We start from the raw sequence: 6,613 nt of genomic DNA, 5'->3' as shown, positions 1-6,613 counted from the left end.
ACGTGCAACCTTACTCAGATCTGTCAGAGCCAGACTATCTCCTACCCCTACTCATCCACAGTAAAGACCACCACTTTATTGTAGTCAATGAGGAGTGTGCTGTGACTAGACCACTTCACTTAAACTATATGCTTTGAGTTCCTTTAAATCTGCTGCATTATTTGTAAGTGTATGTACATATACATACATACATACATATTACCACATTTACATACATAGCATATATATATATATATATATATATATATATATATATATATATGTATATATATACATACATACACAAGCACACACATATTTAAATGTTAATTTTTATATTTTATTGTCCGCTTATGTAGGGTATCCAATTTTTAATAGGATAGATAGTGCCAACTATTTATTTTGTTTTTGCATCTGACTCACATCATCTCACATAGTCCCTTGAGGGCCCGTGCAGTTGTTCTCAAACAGCAGCAGCCTCGGGTATTCTCGGATCACCGCTGCCCATGCATTCAGATGTCAGCAGAGTGGGTGCTGTGCACTGGAAGCAGGCGTGAGAGTTAGACTGGAGGGGGCAGGGGGAAGGAATGCCTTGTAGCTCCTATCGAGGGAAGTCTCTGCTGGGGAACTAGGGAAAGGCCGTGTTTACACCCTCAATTGTTTCAGCTGGGTCAGAATTACATGAAACTGCCTTTGTTTGGCAGATGTTTGCCGCGCTTGTCTGAGAAATATATGTCAGTGTGTGTAGTATTACACCGTAATGCGCCTTTGACCAGTGTGACATTTGTTTAATAACAACACATCAGATGACTTGGACTATTGTCCCGGTGTTCAAAACAAACCCATGTTGGCATTTGGGTTCTGGGTGGCACGTTCAAGGTTCTAAGGGGTTTGAGATAAGGTTTAGTTCACTATTAAACAATGTGTTAAACTTTTACCCTAGGCGTGTGAGCGATTTCCATTTTAGTGCTAACTTTAAAGTGTTTGTATACAAACTTGGGTGAAGGTCATTTGCAGACGTGTGAACATTTTTGTGGTGTTTTGGTGTCTTTCAGCTATGGCTTCACTGACTGTCATGAGTTGTTCCTGAGTGGGTGAGACCACAAGCGGCTGTACACCATCCAGCCAAATGACTCAGAGTCCTTTGAGGTCTTCTGCAAATGACACCCGTGTAAGTGGCACAAACTTTCTGCCATTTTATCTCTCCATTTATCTCACATGTCCTCTTAAAAGAGCATCTTATCTTTTGTTCATAACTCCACACTGAATTTGCCTTCCATCCCCCCAAAAAGTCACTCAGGACAGCTGTTAATCCTCTTTGTTTTTGTGCGTGTATCCACAGAAGGAGGATGGACTGTCATCCAGAGACGCCAAGATGGATCTGTAGACTGATTTCAACTTTGCAGGCATACCAGACTGGCTTTGGGAGCCTAAATGGTAAGAATCCAATGTGAACTGATTTTGCTTTTGCATGTGACCAACAATCTGCCAGTACACTTTGATTAAGGTGTAGAGATTTACCCACTAATAAGGGTTGTAGAGTGGCAGATTAAGGATAAGGGATCAGATCAATCCTGGCTAGAGAGGAAACATTTTCAAATCCTGAATCCCTAATACCCTTAAATGATTTAATTGCAGAGTGACTAAATCTCTTGACCTATTCCTGTAGACCAGAGTACACAGAGTCTCTCTTAAATGTCCCTCTTAAATGCTGCTTTCAGGTGAGTTCTGGCTTGGCCTGGAGAAGATCCATTCTGTGTCCTGGCAGGGCAACTACATCCTCAAGGTGCAGTTCTCCGACTGGGGGATGAAGTTCAAACCATCAACTACTCCTTTTCCACCTGAACGGCGAGGAGAGCAACTATTCCTTGCGATTCTTGGGGGTCCGCTGAACCTGGAAAGCTCTCTGTCCATCGGAGAACATCTGGGTGCCCTTCTCCACCCGCGACAAAGACAACGCACCAGAAGAATGACTCAACTGTGCCAAACAGCTATCAGGTAACATCATGATGCCATGGGCTATAAAAGAGATTTTTTCATATGGGTGATTCTGTGGTTCTAATTGGTTTGTAAATTTGACTTTCCAGGTGGTTGGTGGTTTAGTAATTTGCGGTCGCTCAAACCTGAACGGCAAGTATTTTGTTACTCCTGCACCAAAGCAAAGGCACCAGAGAAAGCAAGGAGTCTCTGGAAGACCTGGGGTACAGCACTACCCGCTGAAAACCACCACCATGATGATTGCACCCGCCGAGATCGAGAACAAGTCATAGAGGACCTTTGCTGAGATCTTAACCAATGATATTAGTGGAGAAACCACCATTCGTGAACCTGCCAAAAATAACGGTCGGTGCTGAAAAGGTCTAAAGCTCTTTAGGAGTGTCTTTGTTAGAACAGACAAAGTCTGAATCATGAATGTGGTGGACACTCAAATCCCAGTCTGCACAAAAATAGGCTCTTTTATTTAGAACTAAATGTGCTGGAGCCTGCAAGCAGCAGCATGTTTTATATGGTGGCAGGCAGGCCACTGTAAGGATCTACACATGTTTAGACAATCTGGCACGGTGACGCCAAAAGACCTTATGGTTAAGCGCCATCGCAAGCACTTCTTCCAAGCTAAAAAGCTTGGGGAAGAAATGAACCTTGCCACTAAAAATATGGACCAAATAAGCTATGTAAGCTTGAGCCAGTACTTTTGAGAATGCTTATTATTGTAAAGGCACTGTTTATCTTAAGGCATTATTCACAGACATGCATTAGTAGATCTGCAGAAGTTCATTGACTGTCAATTCATTTCAGATTCATCTAAATGTGGAAGTTTTTTTTCTGGTACGCACATGCTGTTTTCCAAAGGCTTAAACGATCTGAGACTACTTGTGTATTTTCCTGTTTTGAAATCAAACGAGGAGTTCCTGTGGAGATTTATTTTCTCAGTCACATTTGACTGCCTTTATATGTCTGTAGCTGTCACTTATATGTAAACAACAGAAATATACACTTCTCTTTGTAGCGTTACAGCTGTATCCCTGCCAACTTTAAAAGGTCAGTGTTCTGATTTCCATATTATTTAAAATGTTGTACAAAAAAATCATTATGTATTTCTTTATCTTTTGCTTATAATTTATGTTTTCCAAAAAGTAAAGCGCTTTGCTATTGTTTTTATAAAAGATGTTTGGTCTTGAAGTGATCACAAAGATTTTATTTAAAAAAATGTCAAGTGTCAGTGAAGTTCTTGCATTAAACACAAACACAATGCAAAAGGAAATGACCTTGTTTAGATCAGTATGGAGTGTCAAGCAGACATTTGCAGCTCTTTTTCAGACCTGAGGGTTTAGTGCATCTACATGCCTGTGAGACGGCAGGTGATGCTGGAATGTCCTGACGGTGCTCGAGCTGTTTGCTCAGTGCCCTAGAGACAAGAAACATGATAACTAATACAATTGAGCAGATGGCTGCAAATACACGTATCAGTCATGCATACAGCTGGACCTGCTGTTACTTTTTAATACTAACAGTGAAAACAACTGAAAAAGTTTTTTTAGTTTGAAATAAAGTAAATGGCTCTGTCCTTGAATGTTCCCGTAGGAGTGGTGCCATATGGTCTTTAACCACACGTGAACCTTACTTAACGGAAATCAGCTTATTCTTCTGACTTGACTTTAAGTACAGTTGTATTGGCTTCCGAGTGTCACACTCCAATGTTTCACACCTGAGAGAAGTTCTTAACTTGCCAATCGTCACTAATGTGCTTTCAGTTACTTACTTCCAGATGAGTTTAGTGTATTTAACAGTCAAACGCTTTTACGGTTTAAGAGAAGAACACCTGTCTAATCAGACTTGTGTGCAGATAAAGAGAAGCAAACTGAAATTTGCTCAGGGTCCACGTGAAATCCTGCTTTATAATAATGGCGGATGCTTTGGTCTGACTTAAAGGCAACAAGATAGTACACTTTATTTGGACAAAGGCTCAAATGTCAAGTGGTTCTGACATTATGAAACAAGCTCACTGCATGTAGTTCCTTCATGTATAGCAAAGTTATTAAGTACAGTACAGTCAACTGAAAAAACTAGGCCACTGCACAAACATAAAGACATGTTTCATTATATAACAGCCATTATGGTTCTTAAAGCTTCATTCAACATTGAGTCATTCTTCCTATTAATGTATTGTTGCTATATTAAAAACCACTGGAGCAGAATATTACAAAAAAAAAAGAAACAACCATAAAAAAATATTATTCAGTTATAGGACACCTTTAATTATCAAGTAATCCTGATGACCACTAACCCTTTGCTGTTTTGTATTTCACTGAAAGCCATTGTACAATGGGCTACCAACATCCGATTTAGAAGCATTTGGGGTTAAATAATACAAACATTTTGCCATACGGCTTGCTTTCTTTGTGGAACACAAAACACATTTTGAGAAATGGCTGAGGGTTTTAACCAATGCCATGGATTCGCCCACGGTAACCAAACCTGTTTGGTTCTAAACATTCTTCAAAATACTTATTTTTCGTTCCACAGAAGTGTAAGAAAGTCTACATGCTACACGTGTGGTATAATGTTTGTGTTTATATCGTCTGTATGACAGGTTGAGCTTCTACCTTACCTTAACAGGAGTCGTGAAGATAAATCATTGGGGAGCTTCAGAAGGCGAGCGTCGTGACAACACGGAATGCAGCATTTCATTAACAAGAAGACATCTGTTTAGACGAACTCACTGCAGACCTGTTTGAGAAGAGACGCAAGCGAGGCGTTAAAGTACAAATCTGTACACGTGACGGCAAAGTGAAGCTGTAAAACAAATTGCAACCTCAAGCAGCAAAAACTGGACCGAACTGGAGAAGCCGGAGAGATCTTGTCAAGCAGCGCCACCTGGTGGAAGCGAAGAACGCAACATCGTAATATTGACAGGAGTTTGCGGTAAAATATATTTAATATATTGATAACACGTATAATTTTTAGCCTTAGAACCATTTTACAAGCCTCATTACAAGGTAACCCCTGCTCTCTTTGGACACCTTTCACAGAGGCGTTGTTAAACAGAAAAGTGAAGAAGTGAAATATTAAATTATTCACATATGTAATATTGTTTATCAAATAAAATATGAACTTTATAGGTACTTACTTTATAATAGCTTACCTAGTAAGGGGTATTTTCTCGCACTCATTACCAGATGATGGCAGAATTTCACAGGTACTTTTAGACGAGTCCCTCTTACTCAAATCCAAAGATTATGCTATACCACTAGAAAAAAAGTCCCTTCTCCAGTGTCCCAGTATGCACTAATCCAGAAATACTCAGCTGACTCAGCACTGCTTGATCATTTGACTGTCTGGAGAGTTGATTACGGATCCAGGATTGAGAAATTTGGTTTTTGGTTTCAGAGATGCAAATGTTCCTCTTGTACAGGACTGAAATCAGCGTGCTTGCTTGGTTTCGCTTTCAGAGAACAAAAGCTTGTAAATTGAATGAATCATGACGATGGCAGTAATGTTGTTCAACATCTTTATTCTGAACCCAGTCTTTACTACATCCATTTAACCATCTTATTCTAAAAAGAGAAGTAAAAAACACAAAACAAGTGTAAAAGCATATACAGAAATCAATTTAAGGATTTTTCTGAGCAGACGCAATAAAATTTCCAACGCCTAGTACAAAGGGTCATTTGGAATGAGAACAAATACTGTGGAAAAAGTAGTGAATCCAGTTCCTAATTTGGAATGTTCAAGGCTCACAATGTTATACTTCAATTTCTTTCACAATACTATAATCCAAAGAAAACAAGACAAGCTCCAGTTGTTCTGGCTAGGTGGACTGTAAAGTATTTGATGAGAATATGGAACACAAACACAAAGATGAACTCTTTAAACACATTACAGATTGCCCAATGGAGCAGTAAAGTGTATTATAAAAACCACATTCATTTCCTCTAATCAAGTGAGAGGGAAGTATAATATTTATCAAAAGAAATTACAAAAAGCTGCTGAAATGATAGATGAACCCCTTCCTTTTTTTGTGCATGTCAAGAATGTGCTCTCAACCTTCCAGCCTAAAAACACAGTAACAATATCACTGGGGAAAAAAAGCTCTTGAATTAACACAAATGCACCACATAACTGCAGTAACTCCTCATTACTCTAACTTTGTATCTTTCAACTGTAACAGCAAATATTCACCTTCACATGCTCAACTGACAAGAAAAGTGATTTTAAACCCCTGAGCATGTTCAAATATTCAAACAATGAATCAGGCTCACAAAACGCCTCATTCCTCGTATATACTTAATATCAAATTTCTTCACAACAGCTTGATTAAAAAGGAAAAAATAAAATTTGGGATTATGTGAATAACTTTACAATAACCCCACTACACTTATTTAACATCTAAGAAGAGATCAGCATTTTCACCCAAAAATTAAAAACAAAACGATAATAAAACTACATTAAACTAAACAACTAAAGCAAATACTAAATATTATTATAGTGGTTGTGCAATTACATGACTGTCACTTTTAACCATATAAAAATACAAGTATCATCAATACACATAACACTTAACTGATATGTTCTGTAGGGCTCTCGCTTCCAAATGAATAAAACAAATGTTTATAAAACTAACACGTTTACATTT

The sequence above is a fragment of the Puntigrus tetrazona genome, chromosome 2 (assembly GCF_018831695.1).
Source record: "Puntigrus tetrazona isolate hp1 chromosome 2, ASM1883169v1, whole genome shotgun sequence".
Taxonomy (NCBI): domain Eukaryota; kingdom Metazoa; phylum Chordata; class Actinopteri; order Cypriniformes; family Cyprinidae; genus Puntigrus; species Puntigrus tetrazona.
Note: the sequence above shows the minus strand (reverse complement) of the source record.